This window comes from Pelodiscus sinensis, chromosome 20 (assembly GCF_049634645.1).
Source record: "Pelodiscus sinensis isolate JC-2024 chromosome 20, ASM4963464v1, whole genome shotgun sequence".
Taxonomy (NCBI): Eukaryota; Metazoa; Chordata; order Testudines; family Trionychidae; genus Pelodiscus; species Pelodiscus sinensis.
The window spans coordinates 2237659-2256907 of NC_134730.1; the positions used below are offsets into that span (position 1 = coordinate 2237659).

Genomic DNA, 19249 nt, shown 5'->3' on the forward strand with positions numbered 1-19249 from the left:
GTTTTCAGTCTTCTCAGCACCCAGCAAAATGAGGCGCTGATTGGATTGGGCCGGGTTTCTAGGCACTGCCATAATAATAACAATGGAATTTAACTGTGAGCTAAAATATCTTTATGGGTTTTTTAAATCTCACATTCAAATGTTATGATCTATGTTAGTAGCAACACAGACATGAATGCACCAGAGAAAAGTCCTGCTCGCCAACATTCCTTTTCTAATTTCCGGTTATTGCTCTTCGGATTGGGAACAGTGTAGAGCCTTCCATACCTTATACTGTACATACCAAGCCTGCCCTGCTTGCTAATTGCAAATGGAAATGTCAACACATTCCTGCAAAGGTGCTATTTGTGCAAGTTGGAAGCATATAACCCCCACCCCCACCCCCACGCTCCTGTCCCCTCATCTCCCCCGTCTACGTTTCCAGCCTTGCAACCTTGGAAGCACTTAGCATTCCAGGTTCCTGTGAGGAGAGTTTAAATCCTGCTTCTATTCTTCCTCCCATTCTCTGCGGTATTTTTGTAACCCCCCGTGCTGGACAATGCAAACCATGCCAGGTATGTTTGTGTGCGGGGAAGTTTTTGCAACGACCCCCCCCCCTCCACACACACACACAGACACACACACACACACACACACACACACACACACTTCCCCTTTCTCCTCCTTTATCTTTTCATTGAAAACAAAACTGGCCCGGGAGAATCAACTGGTTGATCACTTTTTGGACGGGCGAGGGGTCCCTGGCGTAGCGCTTTGGAGCTCACAGAAGCATGAAATCCCCAAGAGTCTCCCTCCCCAGGAGCTCAGCTGAAGGCGAAAAGCCACCGCAGACGTGGGACACATTTCAGCCACCCCGCCGGCCCGCTGCAGGTAGAGGGCTGCTTCGCGAGGAGGCAGCGAGGACGCAAAGGGCAGCGTCGGAGAGACACCACGTGGTAGGCTATTTTGGAAGAGCATCTTAAAGGGGCCGTGCGCCCCAAACTCTTGATCACTCCTGCCGGGGAGACCCAAATAACGGGATTCGCTAACACTCCCTCCGGCGCGGGGCTGCCTCTCGAAGGTAAGGGCCGGCTGCAGGAGGAGACGCGGGGTCTTTTCTGGGCGGTATAACGGGGGCCATGGCTGCCGCTTCTCGTGTCGGCGAGCTAAACTCGGGGCGTTTCCGCGGGGCGGCTCTGCAGGCGAGGGGGGCTGTTGGCAGCCAAAGCCCGTGTCCTCGGGCGGCGGCTTGGTTGCTGTTGGGCGAGAGGAGACAACCCGAACGAGGAGTTTGGAAAGTCAGACACAAACTCCCGGGGCCCCGGGGGACACAGAGCAAAGCGGGGGGGGGGGTATCTGGGGCATGAGCGTCCGTGTTCTTAAGATTGCAGTGCGGGGTCTTTACCCGCTTTCGTCCCGCTTTCCCTCCTTCCCCTTTCATTCTGTTCGTTGCCAAAACCGATTTCTCACACTCCTTCTAAGGGGAGCCCCCCCCCCCGCTAATCACGTTCAAGTGTGTATTCGTGCAAGCGGGTTTGAGTTGCCTCGGACAGAATTTCCCACCTGAAATCGGGAAGGCCATCGCTGCCTTAGAAGTGTGGGGATTTCTCAGCGCCGCGAAACAAGAATGTAAAAGCAAGTCCCCAGGCGCGGCAGGGGCCTGGGGTGTCGAGCAGTCCCAAGCCAGACAAAACCAACCCGAACTCCGGCCCTGCGCCCGCGGGCACCCTACTCCGAATTTCCGCGTTTTCACTAGGTTGTCGGGATTTAAAATATCGCACCGATATTTTCACACCTAAAACCGTTTCCCCCACCTCGCCGCCCCTCTTCTCAGTCCCCATCGCCTTGATTCAGCCCTTGGTAATTAATTTGGCATTTCAGAATAGCTACTGGTCTGGATAATGCCGGCATTCATCTCCCCAGCCTAATCTGAACAAAATCTGGAAGAAAAGCTTTCAGAAAGACAGAAAATGCCATTCGGTTACTGTTCAAAAGAACTGTCACTCTATAGGAATAAATCGCTCCTGATTATTTCAAACCGGGGTCTTCTTTGGATTTCCATAAAACTTACAATTACTTGGGGGAGGGAAAAAAACTTTAAAATAATTTTGAGAGGAGGATTTTGTTGTGTTTCCCTCTAAAAATAAAAAAGTGTGCAGATTGCTGTGTAAATAATAGTTTATTACTAAAAGCAGAGGGGGAGAATCTGGCAAGAATGCAACAATTTAAAGTTCTTTGACTTTTAACATAGCACAGATTTTTAAAAGGTTGCTATTTAAATACATTTCTTTCGAGTTTCTCCCTCTCTTCCCCGCCCCACCAGACCGCCACCAGATCCGAGGTGAAAGGAGCAGATTTAAAACTGAGCCCCAACGACAAAATGGTCACAGCCGAGTCCTTAAGCGCCGAGACCGACCAAATGCCCCCGCCAGCCCATTTTTTGAGGCAGGGACGCCGCTGCCTGCCCCCTGGACTTTAGGGGGAACAGGATCGTTTCCCCATAACTCCAGGGGAGTTTCCTGGGGGGCAGAACGCCACAGCGAGCCGCTTTATAAAGTTGAGATTTGCAGGATTCTTAGTAATACTTTGTGTGTATGTGCGCGTGGAGGGGGGGGGGGGATAACCCATCGTACCGGCTCCTGTAGGGAATCCCCCGTAGCCCTGAAACGGACCGAACAGGCCCGCGGATCCGTTAGAGAGAAGAAATGGCTCTGGAGCGGGATCAGCTGCTTTCCCATCGGCTCCGACCACGGAGCGGTTTGAACCGGCACCTGGAGGGCACGGTTCTGCCAGGCGAGGCGGCAGCGGTGACAGCTCGAAACGTGAGTTTTCGAATCGCCACCACCCCGCTGGCAAAAGCCGCCCCGTGGGATCCAGCCGGGAGCGATCCTGTTCCAGCGACGCGCAAGACGCAGGGATCCGTCGCTCCAACGAACCCGCGGGGATTTTTTACGCCGCCGGCCCAGTTTCCCCCGCCCCGGAGAGGGTTGTTTTGGCGAGGCAGCTGAACGGTGCCCACCGGCTGGGTGCGGAGCGCGGCACAGCCGGAAAACAACCTGCTGCGGATGGCGCCCGCCCGCCATCTCCCGTGCGGCTCGGAGCCGGTTTGGAACCGTGGAACACGGGGGGTTAAACGCGCACCCGGCCGCTCTCGCCCTCGGGATCCCCCAGGAAGGGCGAAGGGGGGACTCACGGCCCCGGCCCTACGCGTAGCCCAACTGGAAAAACAACCCAAACGGGGCGACCTTTGCGAGTGTGTGTCGGGGGGGGGGGGGGGGGGACACTGACGCCCCTCGGGTCCGAGGACAGCGGCGCCCTGACCCGACAGCTCCTTGCGCAGGAAATTGTCCCCTCGCCCTCCCGCCTGCAGACTCTCTGCTCCCGCCATGTGCTGCGCCCTCGGGGGCCGCACGGATTCCTGGCCACAGCCAGAGAGGCCGCCGCTGGCAATTCGGAGCGATCCGCCCTTTCCCCAGCTGCCCAGGGAGCCGCGCGTTCGTCACGGCGCAGCCCTTCTTAGACCCCCCTCTCCGAAATCCCGGGCAGCCCTCAGCGCGCAAAGCGAGCGGCTCTCGGCAACATCCCGGCGGAGCCGTCTGCGCCCTGCTCCTTACAGCCGAGCCCGGGTGGCGAGCGATTCCTCGCAGCCGCTTGTTGGCCGGGCGGGCATCCCGCACTGGCCCTTTCTCCCGAGGCCTTGGCGGCTGGGGGGGGGGGCTGTGCGGGACACCCGCCCGGGCAGATGCGCCCCCGCGCTGCAGACCAGGGGCGCAAAGCGGCCACGCGGCGCGAAGGGCCCCGAGCGCAGCGGGCCGGCGGGTTTACAGCGCCGGGGGCTCCGAACCCCGCCGGCCGAGCCGCGGCGAGCTCCGGGATCGCCCCGGGGTTTCGGGCCCCACGGAGCCAAGGAGAGTCGCTGTTCATCCCGCTCCGCTAAGCCACTTCCCTCGCCGCCACCGGCAGCCCAGCTCCGCAGGCAACGGGCCGCTTGGCCCCCCGCCGCCTCTGCGAGTCCCGGAGCCGGCGGCTTCCCTCCGGGTGCTTCCTGCGGTCAGGGCCTGGTCCCCTAGGGGAGTGCGGTCCCGCAGCCTTAAGGGGGGAAGGGAGCTAAGCCATAACTGTAGCGAGGCATCTCACCAGCCCCAAAGGCCACCAGAACCTGCTTTTATAACGTCCCCCGGTGCCGCCGCTGCCTTTTCACTTTTTCCGGTAAATGGGTTGCAAAGCAATCCGGGATGTATGAATCAGCTCGGGGAAAGGTTTTATCTTCGTAACCACCGACACTCTGCTGTGCTCTGCTGATGAGCGACTTAATTTGACATTAAACCCTCGGCAAGATATTTCAGCCCCTGCTTACTGTGACATTATCACATTAATTGGTAAATAGGCTGATCTAGCCTCTACTGCCCGTTTAAAATGCTGCCAGACTGACACATGTTGCACATAGATTGCGTTGCATTGTATCGTCTTGCATGTCGTTCTGTATTATCCTTGATTGCAATGATGATGGTGAGAATACGCAGTTCCCGTCTGAGATTGATCAATTCCTTTTCCTTTTTGATCACAGAAAGCCATGGCCCGATGACTAAGATGACACCATAACCCTATGCAGTTAGCCCCTTAAAAACACCACTGGGTTATGTGGGACTTCTTTTCCTATTACCCCTTTTCTTTCAGGAAAGCACATAAAAGAACAGGTGAAGGAATCTACTTAGATAATTAGATGTGTTCATGCTGGCAGACTTTAACAGCCTCAGAAAACTGGTAGGCAAGGTCCCATGGGAAGAAAATCGGAGGGAGGAGGGGGATTCAGGCGAACTGGCATTTTCTCAGAGACCATATTTAAAGTACAATGAAAAACTATCCCGGTGCAGAGGAAAGAAAGGAAGAGCAGTGAGGGCAGGTCTCCACTGCAATTAGACACCTGCAGCTAGCCCAGGTCAGCTGAGTCTGTCTGGGAGGGCTCTGCTTAAGGGGCTACACTTCAATTAAACAGTCCCTTAGCCTGAGCCCCAGGAACTCAGCTGGTATGGGCCAGCCACAGGTTTTTCCTTGCCATATAGACAGACCCTAAGAGGCCAATGTGCTGGCCTCAAGAACTGTTTAATGGCCTGAAAATCAAAAAGAAGTCCTACAAAAAGTGAAAACATGGATAAGAACATAAGATAAATTACTGAGCATGAGCACAAAAGAGTAGTTCAAGCACAAAAGCAGAACGGCTAAGTTACAAAATGAGTTAATATTAATAGGGAGGAAAAAGGCAATACAAAGAGGTTCCATGAATACATTACCAGCAAGAGAAAAATGATGGCTCATGTAGGTCCATTACTTGTGAGGAAGAAGTGCTAATAATGAATGACACTGAGAAAGCGGAGGTATTTAAGTCCTATTTTGAGAAGGAGAAAATGGTTAATGGTGATCAGATACTAAACACAGTATTCACAACATGGGAGGAAGGAACACAAGCCGGAATACGGGGAAAGGAGGTTAGGTAAGTCCGATGTATTCAAGACATTATGGCCTGATGATATGTATCTTTGGAAATCTTGGACGGATCAGTAATTGTCTTTAAGAACTCATGGAGGTGAGGTCCCAGAGGACCTGAGATGGGCAAACATAGCACCTCTCTTTGAAAAGGAGAACAAAGAGGACCCCAGGAATTATAAACAAATCAGCATAACTTTAATACCTGGAAAGATACTGGGAGAGTATTAAATAATGAACATGTCAGTATGTGGAGGATAATAGGGTAATGAGCAATAGCCAGCATGGAATTGTCAAGAACAAATCATGCCAAACCAACCTAATTTCTTTCTTTGACAGGCATACTGGCCTGGTGATTAGGGGGAAGCAGTAGATATGCTACATGTCTTGATTTTAGTAAGGCTTTTGACCCAGTTCCATGCCCACGTGACATTCTAGTAATCAAACCCAGGAATGTGGTCCTGGTGAAATTACTATAAGGTGGGTACAGAATTGTATTCAAGGGTTCACTGTCAAACTGCGAGGGAGTCTCTTCTGGGGTCCTGCAGAGATCTGCTGTTCTTCAGCATTGTCTCGAATGGCTTGGGTAATGGAGTGGCATGTGTTGCTTATAAAATCTGCAAATGAAGTGGAAAGGGCTGCAAGATCTTTGCGGGGTTAAAATTAAAAAAGACGTTACCAAATTGGAGAATTGGTCCGAACGCAACAAAATGAAGATCAGTGACAACAAGAGCAAAAGCCTGAAGGAAAAAATCAAAAGCACGACAACAAAATGGGGACTAACTGGCCCGGAGGTTGTACTGCTGAATAGGATGGGGGATTAGAGTGGATCCCAGAGTAAACAGACACCCATAATATGAGGCAGTTGCAAAAAATACGAATACACTCGTGTCTATTCATGGAAGTGCTGTGCAGAAGACATAGGAGGTCATTGTTTCTCTCTGTCCCTCTGCTGGGGTGCTGTCACAGCTGTCTCATCCATAGCCCCGTGCTTTTGGGGGCCCCACGGAGGCCACCCCAACTATCCCATGGACAGGAGGGACCCAGGGGATTATTGGGGCTTGGCCTGGGGTGGCAGCAGGGGTCACCCCGTGCACTCACCATGGCACTGAGAACTGGAGTGGGTGCCTGCTCTGCTTTGCCCCACTGCCTTCTCCCGGCCAGCTGCCTCAGCTTCCCCACAGGGGCAGGAAGAAGAATGCCTGACCCCAAGGCGGAGAAGAGGGTGCAGTGGGCCAGGAGAGCGGGGTGGTGAGGCAGAGCAGAGCAGGTAGCTCCGGCTCCCCGCTGACTGTGTGGTGAGTGGAGGAGCGACCCTTGCTGCGGCAGTGCCAGGCCCCTGTAGCCCCTGGGCTGTGTTGCTCAGGCGAGAGTGCAAGGGGCAGGGTGGGGTGGGCTTGGAGAAGGCCTGGGGCCAGTGGGGGGGGGGGGGCTTGGGGAAGGCCTGTGGCCAGTGGGGGGGGGGGGGGGCTTGGGGAAGGCCTGGGGCCAGTGGGGGCGGGGGCTTGGGGAAGGCCTGGGGCCAGTGGGGGGGGGCTTGGGGAAGGCCTGTGGCCAGTGGGGGCGGGGGCTTGGGGAAGGCCTGGGGCCAGTGGGGGGGGCTTGGGGAAGGCCTGTGGCCAGTGGGGACGGGGGCTTGGGGAAGGCCTGGGGCCAGTGGGGGCGGGGGCTTGGGGAAGGTGTGAGGTAGGATGGGGCCTGGGCGGGGGTGCTGGCTCTGAGTATTGTGTCCCGTTTGGGGCATGATGCTTTAGGAAAGATCCAGCCACGCTGGAGAGAGTCCGGAGGAGGGCGGATAACGAAAAGGTTAGAGGCCTGGCCTGTGAAGAAAGGTGGAAATAACTGGGCATGTGTGGCCTTGAGAGAAGAACGCCGAGGTGGGACCTGGCACCAGGCAGGCCGGCTGATGGGGTGATGGGGGGAGGGGCAAACGGGGCAATTGCCCAGGATCCCAGACAATTTCAAAGGGCAGGAGATTCACTTGCCTCCTAGCCCAGAGACGCAGGTGCCCCTCCCCCCGTTGTTGCTCAGTCCTGCTGCAGCTCAGTGCTCCTGGGACCTCCTGCTAGTTGTGCGGAGCAGGAGTTGGGGGTGCTGATGGCTCCTGCCCCTGTATCCCAGGGACACCTGCGGCTCTGGCTAGGGAGGACTGGGGTCAGAGCGCTTCCTTCTATTGTGAACGGTGAGTGTGTTAGTGCCTCACACACACACACACACACACACACTCTCCCTCCCCCTGGCCATGCTCCCCCCCCCCCATCTCTGCAGAACAGAGGAGAGGAGAAAGGGCTCAGAAACAAAGACGGAGAGACACAGACACAGCTCAGGCATTTCTGAAGTATCCCCAGCAGCCAGCACACACATTGCTGCACACACACACACACAGTCTGTATCACACACACACACAGAGTTACACACACAGTCTGTATCACACACACACACAGAGTTACACACACAGTCTGTATCACACACACACACAGTCTGTATCACACACACAGAGTTACACACACAGTCTGTATCACTCACACACACAGTTACACACACAGTCTGTATCACACACACACACAGAGTTACACACACAGTCTGTATCACACACACACAGAGTTACACACACAGTCTCACAGTCACCTCCCAACATATCCTTGTGTTTTATAGTTGTTACTTCTTGGTACTTCCTGCGATACACATAGATTCTGTGTAATTTTACTCTTTCCAAGGGCGCCCTTTTAGAGTTTTAACTGCTCCGTGCATTTCATACTATTTATGAGTAGTGCGTTCCCAAATGCCTTACTTGTTCTGGCCAGAGTAACAATCCCTGAGGTAACTTTTTAAACATATATTCTATGGAGGGTTTTTGTTTCTCCTGGGGATGCACACCTGCGCATGTCTCGGAGCATAGAACAGAAGGTATTGCACAGTGGGACTGAAAAAAGTAAGAGGGAACATGCCCGCCATGCAAGGCGGCCGCTCCGCCCGAACGTCAGGTCGGCCGCATTGTGGGGGTCCCATTGTCTGCTCTGCTCTGAGGCCTGGAACTGCTGCCAGCCAGACTGACACTAGGTTCTCAAATATGTGAAGAGCTGTTCTAAAGAGGAAGAAAGCATAGAATGTCCACTGAAAGCACAGAATCATAGAACTGGAAGAGACCTCAGAAGGTCATCAAGTCCAGCCCCCTGCCCTAGGCAGGACCAATCCCAACTCAATCAACCCGGCCAGGGCTTTGTCAAGCCGAGACTTAAACACCTCTAGGGATGGAGACTCCACTACTTCCCTAGGGAACCCATCCCAGTGCTTCACCACCCTCCTAGGGAAATAGTTTTTCCTAATATCCAACCTAGACCTCTCCCACCACAACTTGAGCCCATTGCTCCTTGTTCTGCCATCTGTCACCCCTGAGAACAGCCTCTCTCCATCCTCTTTGGAACCTCCCTTCAGGAAGTTGAAGGCTGCTCTCAAATCCCCCCTCACTCTTCTCTTCTGCAGACTAAACAGACCCAAGTCCCTCAGCCTCTCCTCATAAGTTATATGCTCCAGCCCCCTAAAACGCAGGATAAAAATGAATGGGCTAAGTCTGCATCAAGGGCAGATATTAGGAGAAAGTTTCTAACAAAGAAGGATTATTAAGTTCAGGAACAGGCTTCCCAGGGAGGTTGTGGAAACCTCATCACTGCAGGATTTTAAGAAGAGGTTAGACAAGCACCTGTCAGGGTGGCCTCAGCACAAGAGACTGGAGCAGATGACCTCTCAAGGCCCCTTCCTGCCCTACATTTCCATCATTCTAGAATTTAAGATTAGGAAGTGACGCTGAAACCCAGCAAATTTCAATTATTCATTGGCGTTGGAGTCTTTCTATACCTAGGGCTGTCTCTGCAGAGACTGCAGCTTTGTTTTTGCCATTTAAACTCATGACATGGGATACTGAATTGGTGTTATAGGTCATAGATTATAAACCCAAAAGGAGCCATTGTGATCATCTCTAGATCATAACAGAACGGGCTAGTGTGCACATCACACCCCAAGCAACATACCTGGCTGGAGATTTCTCTCTGTTTGTTCAGAATCTGGGTGTATTCTCTGCAGAATGTGTGTGTGCATGAGACCTATTGTTAAAGGGCCCATTACTGCTCAACCTGACTCATTCAAAACCGTCCATTACATGGGAGTTTTCTCTGTGTAAGGAATTGTTATTCCTATTTATCATCTCTCTAGTCTGATCAGTGTACTCTTGGGTATACTGTACTCTGGTATCAAGCCAGTTCTTGCCCCCAGAGATCTTACAATCTAGCAATCGAGAGGGCATAGGTAAAGACATAGGATTTGGCCCATAAAGTGTATTGTGTGTCTCTATGTGTGCCAAGGTTTAAAGTTATGTTCCTAAATCCACATGAATACAATACAATACAATGTGGTGTATCAAGTCCAACTGAAGCAGCAAAGTTGGGTCCTCCAGGCCTGCCTAGAAAGGTTTCATGGAAGCAACCAATCTGAGGGCAGCTGGCTCTATTAAAAAGCCTGCAGGAGTTAGTAGCTCGGTTACAGATTGGGACCAGAGGAGTGGGGTGGGGCACGGCACGGCACGGCACGGCACGGCTATCCATCCTCTCCTCTCCTCTCCTCTCCTCTCCTCTCCTCTCCTCTCCTCTCCTCTCCTCTCCTCTCCTCTCATCTGTGGCCACCAGAACTTGAGGGATAACCAGAGTTTGGCTCTGGCTGCTCCTACTTTTGCTTAAGCTGGGAGAGAAGACTGGAGGCCTTTAACTCTGAGGTCAGGGTGAAGGTGCGAAGAGGCCCAGGGAAGTAGCAGCAATAAATTGAACCAATCAGTGTGTGGCTGCTGTAGTTGGAGCCCACAATAGTGGCTGGGCCCAGGTGCCCCCACTGGTCACTATTGGAGTGGGGCAAACCCAGAGAAGTGCACACGTCTCATTTGGAAGCTCAGGCGAAGGGCTGAATTTCAAGGGCCCAGAGCTGGGGCTGACAACCCTTGCGAGGGCAGATAGACAGTTTTGTTGCACCTTTGCTACCCCTGCAGGGGATCACTTTGATTGTATGACCTGGCTGAAGGGCTGAGCCACTCCTGTCAAGCCAGGTTGATAACCTGCAAGGGTGCCAGGAAAAGGCCTGCAGTCCTGCATGCAGCAACAGCATGCACTCCAGAGGTGAGTGCTCTCAATAATATATAATAGGAGACTCTAACTAATTCACATTGGTGACAACAAGACCATTACAAATTAGTGACTAGTGAGAATTACCAAGGAAGTTAGCAAATATGGTAACAGGATCAGGACTTAATGCATCACCAGATCTGCTTTCTCCATTTCTTTTGACAATTGTTTACCCAGGCTTATGGTCACCCCGCTACGGCCCTTGTCAGTACAATATAGTATATTTTGTAAAACTAACGGAATCCTAGAAGTATGAGCCCTCCACTGCTATGGCAACTCTGCTAGTAAGCTTTTGATGAGAAGTGTTTAGAAACAGCCAGATTTTTTGTAAGCATCATAAAGTCTGTGAATTAGTAAAGTGCATCTGAAAAAGGTCTTACAAGGTATCAAATATTCATGTAGTGACACCTACTATACAATTAACTGCACTCCATTTTCATTTAATTATGTCCCCCATTCGGCAAGGTATTTAAGCACAAAGCCAACTTTAAGCACTTGAACTTTAAGCTCATCATCTGAGGAAGTGGGTTTTGCCCACTAGTGACACCATATATATTTTGCTGGTCTCTAAGGGTACGTCTAGACTACAGGCTTCTGTCGACAAAGAGCGTCTAGACTATCGCCAGTTCTGTCGACAAAGCAAGCCACTTTGTCGACATGAGAGTGTAGACGCAAAGGACAGTGTAGATGCAATAACGCCTTCTGTTAACAGAATTCTGTCGACAAAAGACGTTATTCCTCGTAGAATGAGGTTTACCACCATCGACAAAATGGCCGAATTCTGTTGATGGTATGTCGACAGAACTCAGCGGTAGTGTAGACGCAGGTATAGTTTTGTCGACAAAAGGCCACTTTTGTCGACAAAACCCTGTAGTCTAGACACAGCCTAAGGTGCCACAGGAATACTCATTTTTTAAGCACTCAAGTAATTCCTTTGATTTTTACTAGCACTACTCTCATACTTAAAGTTAAGCACATGCTTAAATATTTTGCTGATCTACAGCTTATAAACGCATCTTGTATCAAAGTCAATGTTTGCTCCAAGCCACAGGTGGCTCACAAGGCTGACAGGGGTATACTGGTTTCCAGAGATGTGGCCAGTGTCACATCTGACTGCCTATGGTGCCCGTAACCCAATGGATTTGCCATGGGGTGAACTGGAATCAGCCTTTCAGTGTGAGATTTTGCAAAACTCCAGCCCACAACTATAATCAAGAGCCTCAGTGGCTTGGCCACGGCTCCTCAATCCAGGGCGTAAAGTCGGGGGGGAGGGAGCAGAATTTGATTTTTATATATATAATTTTGACAGGTGTCTATGTTCGTTTTTAAGCATTTTTAAATTTGTTATCAATTATTTTTCACAGTTATGTAAAATTATGGGGTTTAAGCCTTTTTTTTACTTGAGGACAGCTGACTTTGAGAGTCAAAACATTATATTGTTAGAATTGTTAAAACACAAATGTGTCACCATCACAGGCCAGAAGGCACAAAAGGGCCTTAAATCAACCCCTCACCAGCTCTCAAGCCGCTCTGTTCTTGCTTTGCCTGTCTGTGCATTTCAATTACTATTGATGAAAACATTTTTCATCAGTGTGTGTGCACGCACATGTGTGCAGTGAAATCAATCGATATTTACAGATAAAAATCGACTCCTTCCCAGTCTGAGTACAGTGTTATCCAAATAACTTTAGATACACACCAGGCAATCTACACCCTTCCTTGCTCTTGTAAGTATGAGGCAAAACCAGTGCACCATAGAGGTGAGGAATCTTGATTTCAAATTGTGTGAGGAAGCAGCGTGAGAACCATGCAAAACGAAACACTCCCTGGCACTGTGGGCCTGCTTCTGCATCCTTGACTCGGGCCATGATCCTGCCTTGCACACGTGCTCAGTGTTTCACCCGGTGAGTAGTCCCATGGACAGCAACAGCGCTATTCACAGTGTGCAAAACTAAGCACGTGCACGTGCTTCTGCAGGATCTGGACCGTAGGCATTGCTGAAGAGCATGGAGATCAGGTCTAAGATCACAGACTGGATCTTCATTGAAATCAGTGGTAAAGCTAACACGGATCCCAGTGCAAGGTGCCAGTGAGCAAACAGGTCAGAATTCTGCACAAACCAGTGCGAGGGGCAGACACAGATGCTGCTGCATGGGAATGCACCTTCTCATTGAGAAGTTGAAGGTAGCAAATGAACCATCGTGGTGTCCCTGGCTCTGTTTGTCAGAGGCTGGAGAAGGACGGCACGAGACAAATCACTTGATCATTGTCTTTGGTCCACCCCCTCTGGGGCACCTGGTGCTGGCCACTGTCGGCAGACAGGATACTGGGCTAGACGGACCTTTGATCTGACCCAGTACGGCCCCTCTTATGTACTTATGCTCCGTGCATAGTGGGCTTTCTGCATGAGAATTCCCATATGCTGGCACCTTCCTGTGTCACTGCAATTGGCTCATCGGCCTGCTGGTCATGTACGACCGGGCCACCTTCCCATCCGTCCAGCAGCTGCAGCAGGGGGCAGGCTGACGTGGGGATGGAAATGTCTTTTTGCAGGTTAGTTGCTTTTTAGGGTGGGACTTAGACTGTGGAAGAGAGGAACCTGGCCTGGGGTTCTGGGGTTCCATGCTGGGCTGGAAAACTGTTTTCAGAAGACTTCTGACACCATTACAACAATGATAATGTGATGTGGTTACTGTGGCTCCAATTCAGCAAAGCAATGAGCATGTGAGCAGCCTCCTTAGAACGAGCGGGACTGACTTGCTTAAAGCCAGCCAGGTGCCTATCTGATTTGTGAAAACTTTTCTTCTTCCTTGAGTTAATCCCATCAAATGGGGGTCCTCTTTCTGAGCCTTCTCCTTCCAAAGTATCCATCACGGTGCCACATGCTGGTGGTGTCCTTCTTCATGGCAGGGGTGGAGAACCAAAACAAACTAAAAACCTCACTGACCTGCCCTCCGCTCACACAGCTCAGGGTGCAGTGCAGGCTAGATCCTCCAAGGGCAGGGTCTGGCCCGTGGAGTCCCTGTAGTATATGCTACCTTATCTGTGGTGTTACCCCCTTTGGTATTGTGTCCTCATTCTAAGAAGCAAATCTAAGTTGAGAGACCTATGTTGACTCGTAAGTCTCCCCTGCATCGGGTTCTAGCCTTCTAGCTTTTATTTTCCTGCCTTCTTAAATTGTTGCCTAAAATGAATAACCTTCATGTCTAGATCCAGGCTGCATTTAGGCTAAAAATGCAACTGACATCACCAAGTCTCCAAAGTCCTTTGCTGATAAAAGTGCAGGTGGTTGCTAAATAAATGTAAAATGCCACTAAAAATCCACCGCAACATTTTTTCAACATTTTGAAAGGATCAGAAATGTCTGACCAACCACAGAGCTGGCAAAAAATAGAGGAGATCGTCAGTGAAGCATTTCATTAAATTCCCTCCTCCTGATTTTTGTCCAAACTTGTAAATATAGGAACAGTTTTATTTGCAAAACACAGTAATGTTGTAAGTTTAGTCTGAGATCGGCAAAGCCTCCTATGAGAGTTAGATGCCCAGTTCCTATGTAAATTAACAGGAAATAAGTGGGCAAACACTTTACGCTATTTTGAAATTCCCAGCCCTGGAGGGCTGCTCTTTCACGATCTCCAGAGCTAGAAACAAGTGTGCTATCCCATCAGAAAGGGGGCAGTCCCAGCTCATCAGTAAAATCAAGGACCCGTTCCTAACCCCAGGATTTCATGAGCTATTAGCCCATATTGGATGGATGCGTATTACCAGCTATGCAAATGTAATGCAGTCTGTAATGCTCCCTCACTTCCAGGTTCTATGGGGGGCCCCTCTGTCTTACTGCAGGAGACAGCAAACAAAAGCAAGGAGCACTCTAGAGGCTCTGACCCATAGGGTGGGGCCAGGCAACACAGTCTTTAGCCCAAGCCTCCTGGTGGGGGCAGAGGGGACTCTGTCTGACCCCCTGGGTGGGGCAGCGAGAATTTTATCTTCAGCCTTTGGGCTGGGGCAGGCCACGGACACGGTCCAGGTTTCCTGGCCAAGGTGAGCAGCCCCCCATCCCAGGGGTGAGCTTGGTGGCAGGGAGGTAGGGGAAACTGGACCCATCCAATCCCATGGGGTGCCAGCCTAGGCATCACTGGGTCAGCAGGAATCCTGCCAAACACTCGTACTGCGACAGCCCAACCTGACTTAACACCTGGTTCCCTGGGCAACTTCCCACCTCAGTCTGTGGGCCACGTCTCCTCAGCAGCTTCTGGACAGGTGGCCCATGACTGTCCCAGTCACCTCTCTCCAGCCTCGGTTCCCTCCAGGGGCAGGGCGTGGGGCAGCTCGGCGCTTTGCTCAGGAGTCTTGCAGCTGGCGTGAGATGTCTTCCGCCCCCTCGCTGCGCTGTGGGGCTCTCTCTACTTCCTGTTCACCCCTTCTCTCCCCCCCGTTACTTCCATCTGGGGTGGGCTGGTGGGCTACATCCTGCACTGTCAGGCTTGGAAGCCATTTTGCCTCACTACACGCTCCGTTCTGGCTTTGGGTAGGACACTCCACGTCTGGGAGAAGCTGATGGCCATTTTTAAAAAGGGCTCCAGAGGTGAGCCCAGCAATTACAGGCTGGTAAGCCCGACCTCAGTACTAGGAAAACTGGCCGAAACTATCACAGAATCATAGAACTGGAAGGGCCCTCAAGAAGTCATTAGGTGCAGTCCCCTGCCCTCACGGCAGAACCAAGCACCATCTAGTTTTTTAGTGTCCAACCAGTTTTGCAGCCACACTCAACTGGCCAAATAACCACACGTGGCTAGTGGCTAGCATGTTGGACCATCCCTGTGTTTGTCTAACCTGCTCTTAAATATCTCGAGTGATGGCGATTCCAAAACCTCCCTAGGCAATTTATTCCAGTGCTTAACCAACCTGACAGGAAGTTTTTCCTCCTCTCCAACCTAAACCTCCCTTGCTGCACATTAAGCACATTGCTGCATCTCCTATCATCAGAGGTTAAGGAGAATAATTTTCTCCCTCCTCCTTAGAACAACCTTTTAGATACTTGAAAGATGTCACCATGTCCCCTCTCACTCTTCTCTTTCCCAGACTAAACAAACCCAGTTTTTTCTATCTTCCCTCATAAGTCATGGTTTATAGCCCTTTAGAGAATACAATTTAATTTAGTTCCCATAATCTTATATTTATAGTTGAAAAAATGTAAATTTTAGACCCATAGTAAAGATCAAAACTGTCAGACATATAGATGGACATAATTTGTGGTGGAGGAGTCAACTTGGTTTTTGTAAAAGGAAGTCATGTCTCACCAATCTATTAGAGTTCGTCGAGGGGGTCAACAAGCATGTAGACAAGGGGTATCCAGTGAACACTGTATACTTAAGTATCCTCAAAGCCTTTGCCAAGGTCCCTCACCGAAGGCTCTTAAGCAAAGTAAGTTGTCATGGGAGAAGAGGGAAGGCTCTCTTGTGGACTGGTACCTGGTTACAAGATAGGAAACAAAGGGTAGGTATAAATGGTCAGTTTTCAGAAAGGAGATAAATAGTGGTATCCCCAGGGAACTGTACCAACATATTCATAAATTGTCTGGATAAAGGGACAAATGGGGAGGTGGCAAAATTTTCAGATAATACAAAACTGCTTAAGATAGGTAAGTCCCAGGCAGACTGAGAAGATCTACAAAAGGATCTCTCTAAACTGTGTGACTGGGCAACAAAATGGCAGATGAAATTAAATGCTAATAAATGCAAAGTAATGCACTTTGGAGAACATAAGCCCAAATGTGTATATATACAATGATGGGGACTAAATTAGCTGTCACCTCTCAAGAGAGAGATCTTGGAGTCGTTGTGGCGAGTTCTCTGAAAACATCCACTCAGTGTGCAGCAGCAGTCAGAAAAGTGAACAGAATGTTGGGGAACATTAAGAAAGGAATATATAATAAGAAAATATCATATGGCCTCTATATAAATCCATGCTATGCCCACATCTTGAATACTACATGGAGATGTGGTTGCCCCATCTCAAAAAAGTTATATTGGAGTTGGAAAAGGTTCAGTGAAGGACAACAAAAAGGATTAGGTATGGAATGGCTTCCAAAGAAGGAGAGATTAATACAACTGGGACTTTTCAGCTTGGAAAAGAGACAACTAGGTCTATGAAACCATGACTAGTGTAGAGAAAGTAGATAGGGAAGTGGTATTTGCTCCTTTCTGTAGCACAAGAACTAGGGTCACCAAATGAAATTAATAGACAGCAGGTGTAAAACAAACAAAAGGAAGTTTTTCTTCACACAACACACAGTCATCCTGTGGAACTCCTTGCCAGAGGATGTTGTGAAGGCCGAGACTATAACAGGGTTCAAAAAAAGAACTAGAGAAGTTCATGGAGGACAGGTCCTTCAATGGCTCTTAGCCAGGGCAGGGAATATCCCTAGTCTTTGCTTGCCAAAAGCTGGGAATGGGCAACAGGGTCATGTGATGATTGTCTGTTCTGTTCATTCCCTTTGGGGCACCTGGCCTTGGTCATTGTCAAAAGACAAGGTACTGGGCTTTGGTCTGACCCAATATGGATGTTCTTATGTTCTTCAATAATATGCAGGATTGCTCCCAACCCAGTTGAGCAAGTAATGATTTTTGTTTGTTTGTTTCAGAAGGTGAAACAAACAAAACTGGGGGAAAAAACCTTGTTCATTTTTAAGCCAAACTGATTTCTCCCCTGCCTCTTAATGACTGAAATGACCAACCTGCAATATAATTAGAGGTGGATGCAGCAAAATAAAATATTGTGAATGTCAATTTGGAATGACCTTAGGAAATGTGAGATCACAATGACTCCTTTCTATCTGAAAATATCATTCTGAGTCAGCATTTTCTGACAATCATTTTGATTTTTTTTCAACTGAACTATTTAAAAAATTGTTGTTTTCAGGATTTTTTTATTTGCTGGGTTTGACCCAAATTCATGAACAGAATCAGTGCCCCTCAAATTTATTACCAGCACATTTACTATCGACCAAAAAATCTTCACCCAGTTCTGTTCCCAGACCGTTAAGAGGGAAAGGTCAACATGGTGCTATGTAAACAAAGTGTACAGTGAGTTAGATCTAGCTGCATTATTTATCCTGGCTTCTCACTGGAGACCTCCATAACCCGGAGGTGGAGCGGCTTCCTTTGCCACTGGCGGGTTGTTAGGTCATCTGATGAGAATCATCGATTCTGGGTGAAATCTTGGCCTGGTTGAAGTCAGTGGACATTTTGCCATTGATTTCAGTGGGCCAAGATTTCATCTCCCTCCCCGCCCCCCCCCCCCCCCCACCAGCTAGAGACTCCCACTCATGTCCTGGGTTTCCAAAGAGCCAATAAAATTAACAGGGATTTGGCCACCCAACTCCTTTGAAAACCCAGCCATAGAGCCCCTATTAGCAGGTACTCACAAATTCACTTGTCTGTGCACACTGTTCTAAACACAGACCCCCCTTTCTCAGCACAGCTGTGGGGGCTGGGTCCCGCCTGCCTCTCCCTTTCACTGCACTTTATTATTATATATTGTTTTCCCTCTCCTGAAAGGGCTCTCCTAATTGTGCATGTTATTTGTATCAGTGGGTTGCGGCTGGTCATGGAGCCCCAAGTAATTCATAGTGTTTGGACAAGACAAACATTGTTCTGTCCCCTAGCAAACCTCCGGGAAGGTCAGCCCAGTTCATGCCATTGCTGGGGAGAGGGAAAAGTATCCAGATGATGTGAAAATCAGACCCTTTTCCTGGAAGGGAGGGAGGGGGGAAGCAAGAATGTGAGCACATCAACCAGCCCTACGAGTCCCAGGCTGTTCCCTCCCATTGTTCTACCAGTCTAAAGATGCCCCAAAGACTTGGTCGGCCTGTATGGCGATAAGGAAATGGCCTTTCCCCTGGAAAGCCGGCAGGGATGCCGACGGGCGAGCCAGTGCCTTGCTGTCTGGTTCAGGGCGAACGTTCAGCAGCAGGAGAGAGCTCGATCTCTGAGTGTACATCTACACTGCACGGCTATTTTGGGGGTACCCCGAAATCGCAACCCTGCATCTAAACAAGCTGCCCGTTATTTCGAAATACTTTCCGAAATAAGGAGCACGCTATTTCAGCATCCCAGTAAATATGGTTGCAGGAGGGTTGAGGGAGCGTTATTTCAAAATTCGGTGCTGTCTAGACGACTCAAAATAAGCTATTTGGAAATAGATTTGAAATGCGACACACAATTTGCATAGCGCAAATTGTGTCTCGTTTCCAGTTTACGGTGCTGTGTGGACGCACCCTGATTCTATGATTCTAGGTCTCCAGCCGGGCGGGCCAGACTGTCCGGGAGCAGAGCTGGCCCCTCAGTCCCGCATTCCTGCGGCGCGGTGCAGGCGGCCAAGGGGGAGCTGTTCATCATTCGTGTCAGGTGGTTTCTTTCATTGATCCTGCTTCATAAACAAACCGTTTTAAAACGAGCGGCAGCCCGATCCGGAGTAGCCTAGATCCGGATCCGGCAGCGTGATCCGGAGTAGGCTAGATGGGGATCCGGCAGCCCGATCCGGAGTAGCCTAGATCCGGATCCGGCAGCGTGATCCGGAGTAGGCTAGATGGGAATCCGGCAGCCCGATCCGGAGTAGGC

The 19249-nt window shown here is 50.2% G+C and overlaps 1 protein-coding gene across 1 annotated transcript in view; it reads left to right on the top strand.

Annotated features, from left to right (window-relative positions):
• The first annotated feature begins 907 nt into the window (after positions 1–907).
• Positions 908–19249, top strand: part of NTN1 (netrin 1) — a 204277-nt gene continuing 185935 nt past the window's right edge. The window contains exon 1 of the mRNA XM_075903483.1: positions 908–1060. The gene's annotated coding sequence lies outside the window, so the exon portion shown is untranslated. The remainder of the gene's footprint in view (positions 1061–19249) is intronic.